Raw genomic sequence first — 10,833 nt, 5'->3', positions numbered from 1 at the left:
CTTCATGTCACATTCTTGTTGGATCCGTTTCTTGTTCTTTGGACCGAGGAGAGTCGTCGGCATATTGTGGTCTTTTCTTGGTCCCACATAATTTTCCCTACTTATGTTTCAAGTTTTGGTTGTCATATTTGGTCCTTCCACCTGGCAATCTTCTTATGGTGTTGTCATATCGGACCCTGGGAGATCCAAATGGATCGGCTCGGGTCTGCTGAGGTGTTGTAGCCATCTCCTACTAGTGGTGCTTCAAGAACATTTGGGAGCGGGGGCGGTCTTACTCGTCGGCCTCTTCCCCAAGCAGTCATCCTCCTCTTCAATCTTCATCGTGGAGACCCGTTGTGTAGTTTTATGGGAGACGTTGCTTTGTTTCGAGCTCGTCGATGTTTGTTCGTGCTCTAGTTGGGGGTCATATGTGAAGGAAATATGCCCTAGTGGCAAATAATAAAGTTGTTATTTTATATTTCCTTATTCATGATAAAGGTTTATTATTCATGCTAGAATTGTATTGATCGGAAACTTAAATACATGTGTGAATACACAAATACCGTGTCCCTAGTAAGCCTCTACTAGACTAGCTCGTTGATCGAAGATGGTTAAGGTTTTCTAACCATAGACATGAGTTGTCATTTGATAACGGAATCACATCATTAGGAGAATGATGTGATGGACAAGACCCATCCGTTAGCTTAGCATAATGATCATTCAGTTTTATTGCTATTGCTTTCTTCATGTCAAATACATATTCCTTCAACTATGAGATTATGCAACTCCCGGGTACTGGAGGAATACCTTGTGTGTTCTCAAACGTCACAACGTAACTGGGTGATCATAAAGATGCTCTACATGTATCTCCAAAGGTGTTTTTTGAGTTGGCATAGATCGAGATTAGGATTTGTCACTCCGAGTATCGGAGAGGTATCTCTGGGCCCTCTCGGTAATATATACACATCATATGCTTGCAAGCAAATGACTAAGGAGTTAGTCACGAGGTGATGTATTACGGAATGAGTAAAGAGAATTTCCGGTAACGAGATTGAACTAGGTATAGAGATACCGACGATCGAATCTCGGGCAAGTAACATACCGATGGACAAAGGGAATTACGTATGTTATCATAACGGTTCGACCGATAAAGATCTTCGTAGAATATGTAGGATCCAATATGGGTATCCAGGTTCCGCTATTGGTTATTGACCAGAGAGGTGTCTCGGTCATGTCTACATAGTTCTTGAACCCGTAGGGTCCGCATGCTTAACGTTCGTTGACGATATAATGTTATATGAGTTATGTGATTTGGTGACTGAATGTTGTTCGGAGTCCCAAATGAGCACGGACATGACAAGGAGTCTTGAAATGGTTGAGAGGTAAAGATTGATATATAGGGCGCTGGTATTCGGACACCGGAAGTGTTTCGGAGGGTACCGGGTACTTATCGGGTCACCGGAAAGGAGTTTCGGGCACCTCCGGCAAATATATGGGCCTTTGAAGGAAATATGCCTTAGAGGCAATAATAAAGTTGTTATTTTATATTTCCTTATATCATTATAAATGTTAATTATTCATGCTATAATTGTATTAACAGAAAACTTGATACATGTGTGGATACATAGACAAAATATTGTCCCTAGTAAGCCTCCACTAGACTAGCTCATTAATCAAAGATGGTTAACTTTCCTAACCATAGACATGTGTTGTCATTTGAAGAATGGGATCACATCATTGGGAGAATGATGTGATGGACAAGACCTATCTGTTAGCTTAGCATATTGATCATTCAGTTTTATTGCTATTGCTTTCTTCATGTCATATACATATTCCTTTAACTATGAGATTATGCAACTCCCGGATACCAGAGGAATGCCTTATGTGCTATCAAACGGCACAACGTAACTGGGTGATTATAAAGATGCTATACATGTATCTCCGAAGGTGTTTGTTGGGTTGGCATAGATTGATATTAGGATTTGCCACTCAGAGTATCGGAGAGGTATCTTTGGGCCCTCTCGGTAATGCACATCATAAAGAAGCCTTGCAAGAAAAGTGAATAATGAGTTAGTTGCAGGATGATGTATTAAGGAACGAGTAAAGAGACTTTCCGGTAACGAGATTGAACTAGGTATGAAGATACCGACGATCGAATCCCGTGCAAGTAACATACCGATGACAAAGGGAATAACGAATGTTGTCATTACGGTTTGACTGATAAAGATCTTTGTAGAATATGTAAGAGCCAATATGAGCATCCAGGTTCTGCTATTGGTTATTGACCGGAGAGGTGTGTGATCATGTCTACATAGTTCTCGAACCCGTAGGGTCCGCACGCTTAACGTTCGTTGACGATATAATGTTATATGAGTTATGTGATTTGGTGACCGAATGTTGTTTGGAGTCCCGAATGAGACCACGGACATGACGAGGAGTCCCTAACTGGTCGATAGGTAAAGATTTATATATAGGATGATAGTGTTCGGACATCGGAAGTGTTCCGGAGGGTATCGAGTACATATCGGGTCACCGGAAGGGGTTCCGGGCACCCCCGGCAAAGATATGGGCCCTATGGGCCAAGAGAGGGCCAGACCAGCCCACAAGGGGCTGGTGCGCCCCCATATAGGACGAAAAATAGGAGGAGAAGGAAAGAGGGAAAGGGAGGAAAGGGGAGGATTTGTCCTCCCCCTCCCCCCTCTCTCTCTCTTTCCTTCCCCCTCCAGTTAATAAGGAAGGGGGCCGAATTGGGAGGAACCCCAAGTAGGATTCGACCTACTTGGGGCACCCCCTTGACTGCTCCCTCTCCCTCCCACCTATATATATGAGGGGGAGGCGCCTAGAACACACAACAACATCTGTTAGCCGTGTGCGGCGCCTCCCTCCACGGATTACGCCCTCGGTCATATTCTCGCGGTGCTTAGGCGAAGCCCTGCGCGGATCACTTCACCATCACCATCACCATGCCGTCATGCTGACGGAACTCATCTACTTCCTTGACGCTCTGTTGGATCAAGAGTTCGAGGGACGTCATCGAGCTGAACGTGTGCATACCTCAGAGGTGTCGAACATTCGGTGCTTGATCGGTCGGAACGAGAAGAAGTTCGACTACATCAACAGCGTTGTCAAACACTTCCGCTTTTGGTCTACGAGGGTACGTAGACATAATCCCCCTCTCGTTGCTATGCATCTCCTAGATAGATCTTGCGTGAGCGTAGGAACTTTTTTGAAATTGCATGCTGCATTTCCCAACAGCCTTATGGGCCAAGAGAGGGAACACCACTACAAAAAAAGACACATCCATGACATTTTGGGCCGAACGAAAAAAAATTCTGTCATACTTATGACACTTCTATGACGATAATTGTGACAAAACCCGGTATCATCATAGATGTGGTGGGCTCCTACTTCTATGACAAAAAATCATGATAGAAAATAGGCTTTTCGTCCTGGGCGGGCCGGAGACGCAGTTGCATGACATTCTTTGGGCCGTCCATGACAGAAAAAACCGTGGTAGAAGCGAGGGTGAGGAAAATATCGAGGTGTTCCCGGTTATGGTGGGTGGTCGGGGCTGAGCGATGCACGAAGGTTTGCATCATTTCTCTCGTACACGCACGCGCGTGGGTGCGAGGTGTTGGGCTCTAACTGAACCCGAGCGAGGCATGTGTTGGACCTCCTACGGTCGAAACGGGGTCTTGTTGATCGGGAGGGGTGTGGCGTACCGCAAAACGGAGGAAACGAACTTGTGTTGGAGTGCTACGATCGAAATGGGGATCCTGTTCATTGGGAGGGTGTGGCGTACCGCAAAACGGGACTCCACGGGATACTGTTCATCTCCACCATCGACCTCCTCCAGCCTCCACGGGCTACTGTTCATCCACCTTCGACCTCCTCCAGCCTCCACCTGCGACTGTTCAGCCACGGGCTCCTGTTCATCCAGCCTCCACCGCGCTACTCCACGGGCTCCTGTTCATCCACGGGCTCCTGTTCATCAACAGCCTCCACCGCGCTACTCCACGGGCTCCTGTTCATCAACAGCCTCCACCGTGCTACTCCACTGTGGAGAGCTGGATGAATAGTAGACGGTGGAGGGGTGGATGAACAATAGCCCGTGGAGGGGTGGTTGAACATGAGCCCGTGGAGAGGGCTGGTTGAATAGTAGCCGGTGGAGTAGCCCGGTGGAGGCTGGATGAACAGGAGCCCGTGGATGAACAGTCGCAGGTGGAGGCTGGAGGAGGTCGAAGGTGGATGAACAGTAGCCCGTGGAGGCTGGAGGAGGTCGACGGTGGAGATGAACAGTATCCCGTGGAGTCCCGTTTTGCGGTACGCCACACCCTCCCGATGAACAGGACCCCCGTTTCGATCGTAGCACTCCAACATAAGTTCGTTTCCTCCGTTTTGCAGTACTCCACACCCCTCCCGATCAACAAGACCCTGTTTCGACCGTAGGAGGTCCAACACAAGTCCGTTTCCTCCGTTTTGCGGTACGCCAGACCCCTCCCGATGAACAGGATCCCGTTTCAAACGTGGCCGGTCGAACACAAGTCTGTTTCCTCCGTTATGCGGTATGCCAGGCCTCGTTTCCATCGGCTGTTCCGTCCAAGCCCTCCCGATGAACACGACGACGCATTACGTTCCGACCCAGCCGGTTGGCTCCCCATGAACATGACGACGACGCGGTTTCTCCATTCCGAGCCAGCCATGTACACGAGCACTGGCCGTACGTATGCACGAGTAGGCGTTCGAGACCCCGCCCGTATGTACGTACGTGACCGTATTTTCTTTCTTGCACACTGGCCGATGTACTTACGTGTACATGCTACCCGCGCGTCTCTACTATGACACGTGCACGATTCTACATCGACCAGAATGACATAACTACGTACGCTTTGACCAGGTGGGCCCCGACTGCCAGGCACTTCCTTGCGTGCGAAGATATAGATGGTGGGTCCCAGCAGTCAGAAGGGAAAATCAATTTTTTGCCCGGACGCACTTCCTTGCGTGCGAAGATGTAGCTGGCAGGTCCCAGCAGTCAGGGGGGAAATGTTTTTTTCACGAAATACGGTGGCCCATCCGTGGGTCCCTGCTGTTAGGTGGAAGAATCATTATTTTCCGCGTAATATGGAGGCACTTCCTTGCTGCGGCCGTGGACCCAGCTGTCAGCCTCTCCACGTACAGTCCACGTCCGATGGAAGTCGTTCCTTGACCACGTTGACCATGCCGCGCCGAGAGCACCAGGGCGGTGGACGACGACGAGGCCTAGGAAGGGGACGACGCGGATCCGGGGAAGACGCGGCAGTGGAAGCCCGCGCGGAGAGGAGTACGAGGGTTCACTGGTTCGGCTGTGGTGTGAGGCTGCCGTCGCCGCAGGGCCTATCCAGCGGTGGGAATAGTAGGGGGCGGTGAGGCCTCCGCAGCAGCACAGCCGGCCACGGGAGGCAGGAGCACGCGACACGATCGGCGCTGCTTTGGGCGGCTAGAGCAAGAAGACCAGAGGTTGAAGAAGCACTAGGCCGTTGGATGGACATCGCATGATCACTGTAGCTAGAATCATTTATATTGACTAAGTTGACAAAGCCCTTGGTACGCGTCAACTTAGTAGGCCCACAGGTCAGCCTCCGAAACGGTGCGCCCCAGATGTCAGGGGAGGAATCATTTTTTGGACGGCTGAAGCAAGAATATCCGAGATTGAAGAAGAAGCACGACATCCGTTGGATGGACATCCAACGACCACAACTGCTAGAACCGTGTGTTGTTGACAAAGCGTTAACTTAGTTTTTTTAGGGGACACGTCAACTTAGAAGGCCCACAAGTGTGTGGCAGAGAACATATATCCCATTTGCGATTTGTAAGAATGTACATCCCATTTTTTAATTCTAATGGAATTTACTACAGCCCATTTATAGTTTGTTAAAAGTACATGCCAACTTCTAGCTAGGACAATGATTAATAATTTCAACCAACCGCTCAAAACAGAATTCAAAAACATTTCTCACATTTTGATGGGATCCAAAATATTTTTATCCAAAATTTCTAGTCAGATAAATATAATTTCAAAATAAAGTTGTATTACGTTAAAATCCAACGAAATATTGCGCGCGCAACAAGTAATGAAATTAAAATTTTCAAATTCCAAAAATAATATATATTTTAAACTAATTGCACAGTTGGTGCATTTTTTTATAGTTACTACCCAGTTATTATAATTACATCCCATTTATTATTTCTTAAAGTCCATTTTCTTGTTAAGCCTAATGCATACCTCCTAGGAAAGTTTGCAGCCCAGCAGGGCAGAGAATAACAAGTTAACCCGAATATTGTGTACAATCGTCAGCCTAGTTGCATTGCTGATGTTGAAAAAAAGGCCTGTGTAGTACGGTACAACCTAACATGGCTACTCAACCCAAATTCAGCGACGCCGGAAAGGCCCAAACAAGGCTTCTGTACAACTTTTTGAAGTCACTGAGCTCAATTAATAACTTAAGAAAAAAGTTAGATTAAAGTGGAACCTAATTAAAAGCTGTCACGAGCAAAGAAATAATTCAAGAGGTCCCACTTGTGCGTGTGTGTGTGTGTGTGCGCGTGCGTGTGTGTGTGTGTGTGAGAGAGAGAGACCCATCGGTCGATGCTCATAAATACACCTTTCGGCCATATGCATTGCTGATGCTCAGTAAAAACTTATATAGTTGACACAATCATATAGAACATCATAGCACACTGAACTTGCATATAAAAATTTCACACAGGCGACACAATCAGGATGGAAGCAGTGGATCGCTATGGGTAGGGCTATGTTGAAACCAACGAACTCGTACATAACGGTTCATCATCTGTATCAATGACGGGGAAATATCTTGAATTGCAGAGAAAACAGACAGACAACACAATAAGTTCTGCTAGCACATTAAGTTGACGTACAACCCTTTCTAAAAAAAGTTCAGGTACAGAGTCATAGTCAAATGTACTGGCACATCAGTGCTTCACACCCATAGCTCGGATTTAACCAGTATCTGACAAGATTCAGTTGCTACCTCAAATTAGAGCACATCCAAACAGCCAGCCCTGCCTCTTCTCCCAAAGAAGCAGTGACCTCCGCCGCATGATGGAGTAGGCCCTGTGCCATCCATCGTTCCGAGCAACACGGGGAAAGTCTGACATTGACTCCTATAATGGACGTTGTCGACGGACCCTGGCACCAGCGGCGGTGGCAGGACTTCGATTGATGGATTGACCAGTTCTTCGACTTGCACGAACACTCGATACAGGTACATTGCTAACGTGGTCCGTGGCGGCCTTGGTGGCGACAAATAGTACAGCCCCGATTCCTGCACCGGTATCTCAACACCAATCACCTTTGGTATGGTGGACGGCTTCTGCATCCATGCCATAACCGTCAGAGCCCAGCTGTCTGGAGGAACAAACATACTTACGAGCTCACCTCCAAGGTCGTTGATAAGCTCATTCATGGACTCGCTGTTCCAAGCATGTGGAGGCATGCCGTGGAAGGTAAGCTTTGTTAAAAACTCAAGCTCAGAGGGCACCGAGCCCCATCCTAGGTGCCACCGATCAAAGCTCACCAGCGCACCATCGCAGAACAAACGCCAGGAAGATTCGAACACACGACTGCAGTCGAAAGTTGTCCAGAACCTGATGAAGAAATCTGCCGGTGGTGGACAAACTTCGACGAGCAAGTCACTTATTTGGATGCCGTGCGAAATGCCAAGAGCTTTGACAAGGTCGTCTGGCGAGATGGGAGGCCGGTCGCCGTTGATGGTTACCATCAGCACTTTGCCGGCAAACTGGTCGTCAAGCGCCGCCATGCCACTGTTGAGCGACAGCACGCAGGGACCGAAGGCATGACGGACCTCAGGATCTCCGGCTCGGGATCCACTTTGATCGGTGACATGATAGTGTGCTTGAGTACAGGGAGTACATGAGGGGGATTTGGGGGAACTGGAGTAGGAATCGAGATTCCAGAGGTGGGGGAGGGGCAGGAGAATGGGGATGAAAAGGTAGAATGAATTTCGAACATGCGCCAATATGCTCTCGGTGCGCAAGCACACGAAAACACCGGTGGCGCCCACATGTTGGCCTAAGAGTCCTTATTCTTTCTTTTTTAGAGAGCCCGTCCTTTTTTTTGAGGATCTTTTGAGAGCCCGGCCTGAGAGTCATAATTGACATGTTTGGCATTGCGTTACTACTCGGCCCATATTCAACGACACCTCACTGGCCCAAACAAGTGTACATCATCGAAAATGCAATGAGCTCAAATTATATAACTTGAAAAAAGGAGATATACTCTGAACACTGGAGAATGGTGATGCCCTATAAACAGGTCAAAACAACGATATATACAACATTCAAACACTCACTAGTGACTACTACTGACATAAACAGCAAGACATGATAGTTCATAAGAAGTCTTGCTACACCACCAAAACGCACCCATCTGCAGCGCTCAGACTCTCGTGATCTAGACGAGAATGACATTCTAAACAGAGGCAACTATTACATAGTAAGAGTGACATAGACGAGGATGACCAAATGACAAGGAATATGCATAACAAAATAAAGAACTACCCATCCAGAACCAGCAACAAAGACAACAAAGTCATTCGAAGAGATGATCCAACACCATCATAATTTGCAGCCCTGCTTCAGCGACCAGAGATCCGGAGACACCAGTCCTCCACCCTTTCGATGCAATAGCCCAATTACCTATCGACCTGAAGGCTTGAACCACATCACCGCCTGTCGTAATTGAGACATCCAAGGATCAAAGTTAATCCGGATGCCTTTGTCATTCTCACCTTCTTTTGGCTACAGGCTGTATTGTTGACAATCAGGGGAGTTTGCTCCCAAACTCCTAGGGCTCGCTGTGTAGACACAGTTTTCCATAGCAAACAGAGCCTCTTTGCCATCAAGGTCCTTGCCAATGGTGATCTCCTGGTTAATAGGATAATTGAGTCCGAGAAACAGAGAGTGTGAACCAAGGCTGTTTACCCGCCTCCAACTAAAAAATCCTGAAGGCCCCAACAAGCTGGTATCCTGCTCATAGACGTAATAACCACTGTTCGGATACTCACATATTTCACGGTGCTTGTATACAGTGGGGGTTTTGCAATATAACTTTTCTGGCTCATGTGTCCGGATGATCATCAGTGTTTTGCCGTCGTCTGGTTGAGCGAGGAACCAGTTGTGCTTCCCTGTTTTTAGCAAAGGTGGTGTGATTACAAAGGGCAGTAACTGTAGGGACACCACATCATATCAAAAAGGACATGCATTGTTAATGTAAGATAAGCATTGTTCAGAGTATGAGTAGTATAATGCAAGAAACAACATTGATATGTCCCTGTTGGAACTGGGAGGAAAATACAGGGAAATGTATACTGGGTTCAAAAATATAGAAGTGCCATGCATGATTATACTCATGTTATCTCGCAATCGATTCTTCACAGGAAACTACCATGTCATGCATGTTATGTAATCATGTTTTGTCCTCACAAACAAATTCTTCAAGGTAACTAACAGACCATGCATTGTTATATACTCGTGTTCTGTGGGCAAATTTTTTGTGAGGATATCATTCTAGCCATTGATTGCTGAAGGGCGAATATAGGAATGTACACATGGTAAGCATTACAGGATTTCACTACTTCCAAATATAGAGTTATCCATATGCACATTTACTTCCCTAATGTATGGTTAGATGAAACCAATAGTGTGGTGCATGTTTCTACATCATGAAAATGAGGAAACTAACATGGCCATTGATACACACTCATATCTAGTAGTAGTATATAGATTACTGTAAAAATAAGGAAAATATCCATATATTCCTAACCATTTGATTATTCAGGGGTACAAATTGGTTGTAATGACATGGTCACGATCGCATGAATTAACTCATTCCAAATATAGCTGATTTACGACGTCTCTAATACATTGCCATAGTTCTACTCAAATTCTGCTCAAACAGGGATATGCCAATCATCACAAAAAGTTCAAACAGTGTCATGGCGTCATCATTAACATGAGATGGAAACAACTTACACGCGCCGTCCCAGCAATACGTGGTGCCATCTGCTTTGTCGATCGCATAGATGATGCCATTGTGTTCAATAGCATCACAGAAGTGTGTATCAACTTTGATGATGATCCACTGCGAGCTGAGTTGTCTCCAGCTAAAGAAGGCACCGGCGTAAAGATATGCGAGTCCGCGGTCGAACAAGGCAATTAGCTTAAAGTCTACGTAATTCGCATGTCGTGTGGGCACTTGGCAGATTACAATCTTCTGCTAAACAAGGTCCGTCCAACTAACGTGGTAATCTAGATGACTTGGACCGTGATGGTAAAACTCTATATAATCCAACGGAGGAAGGATAATCTCATGGGAGGTCTGGAAGTTCACGAGCACCAACTTTTTACCATCTTCTCTGAAGGCAGCCATCCAGTGGGAGTTCATGCCGACCCAGTACATACCTGCCAAGAAGTTTCAGGCGATGGTGATCGGATCGAAGTCGAGGGAAATGATGTACGGCGACCCACTACATACATGCAAAGAAGTTTCAGCTAATGGAGATCGGATTTAAGTCGAGGGGCATCATGTACGCCTCCGTATCATGGTGAGCCAATCTCGCAAGACCAGATAGCAGCAAGCAGGGTGTCTTGAAAAGCTTAGGCCTCACTTCGACGATGGCCGTGTGCATGTCCCTCGAGCATGCAGCCAGCCGTAGGGCGCTCAACATATCCATACACGAACAATAGAGGTCGAGGATGTCACTGGGGAGATTGCTCCAATCGCGGCTCATATGGATGCTGCGCGGTTCGCGTTCGGCCATGGTGGAGTTTGGA

This window comes from Triticum dicoccoides, chromosome 4B (assembly GCF_002162155.2).
Source record: "Triticum dicoccoides isolate Atlit2015 ecotype Zavitan chromosome 4B, WEW_v2.0, whole genome shotgun sequence".
Lineage (NCBI taxonomy): Eukaryota > Viridiplantae > Streptophyta > Magnoliopsida > Poales > Poaceae > Triticum > Triticum dicoccoides.
This window is presented reverse-complemented; position numbering follows the sequence as displayed.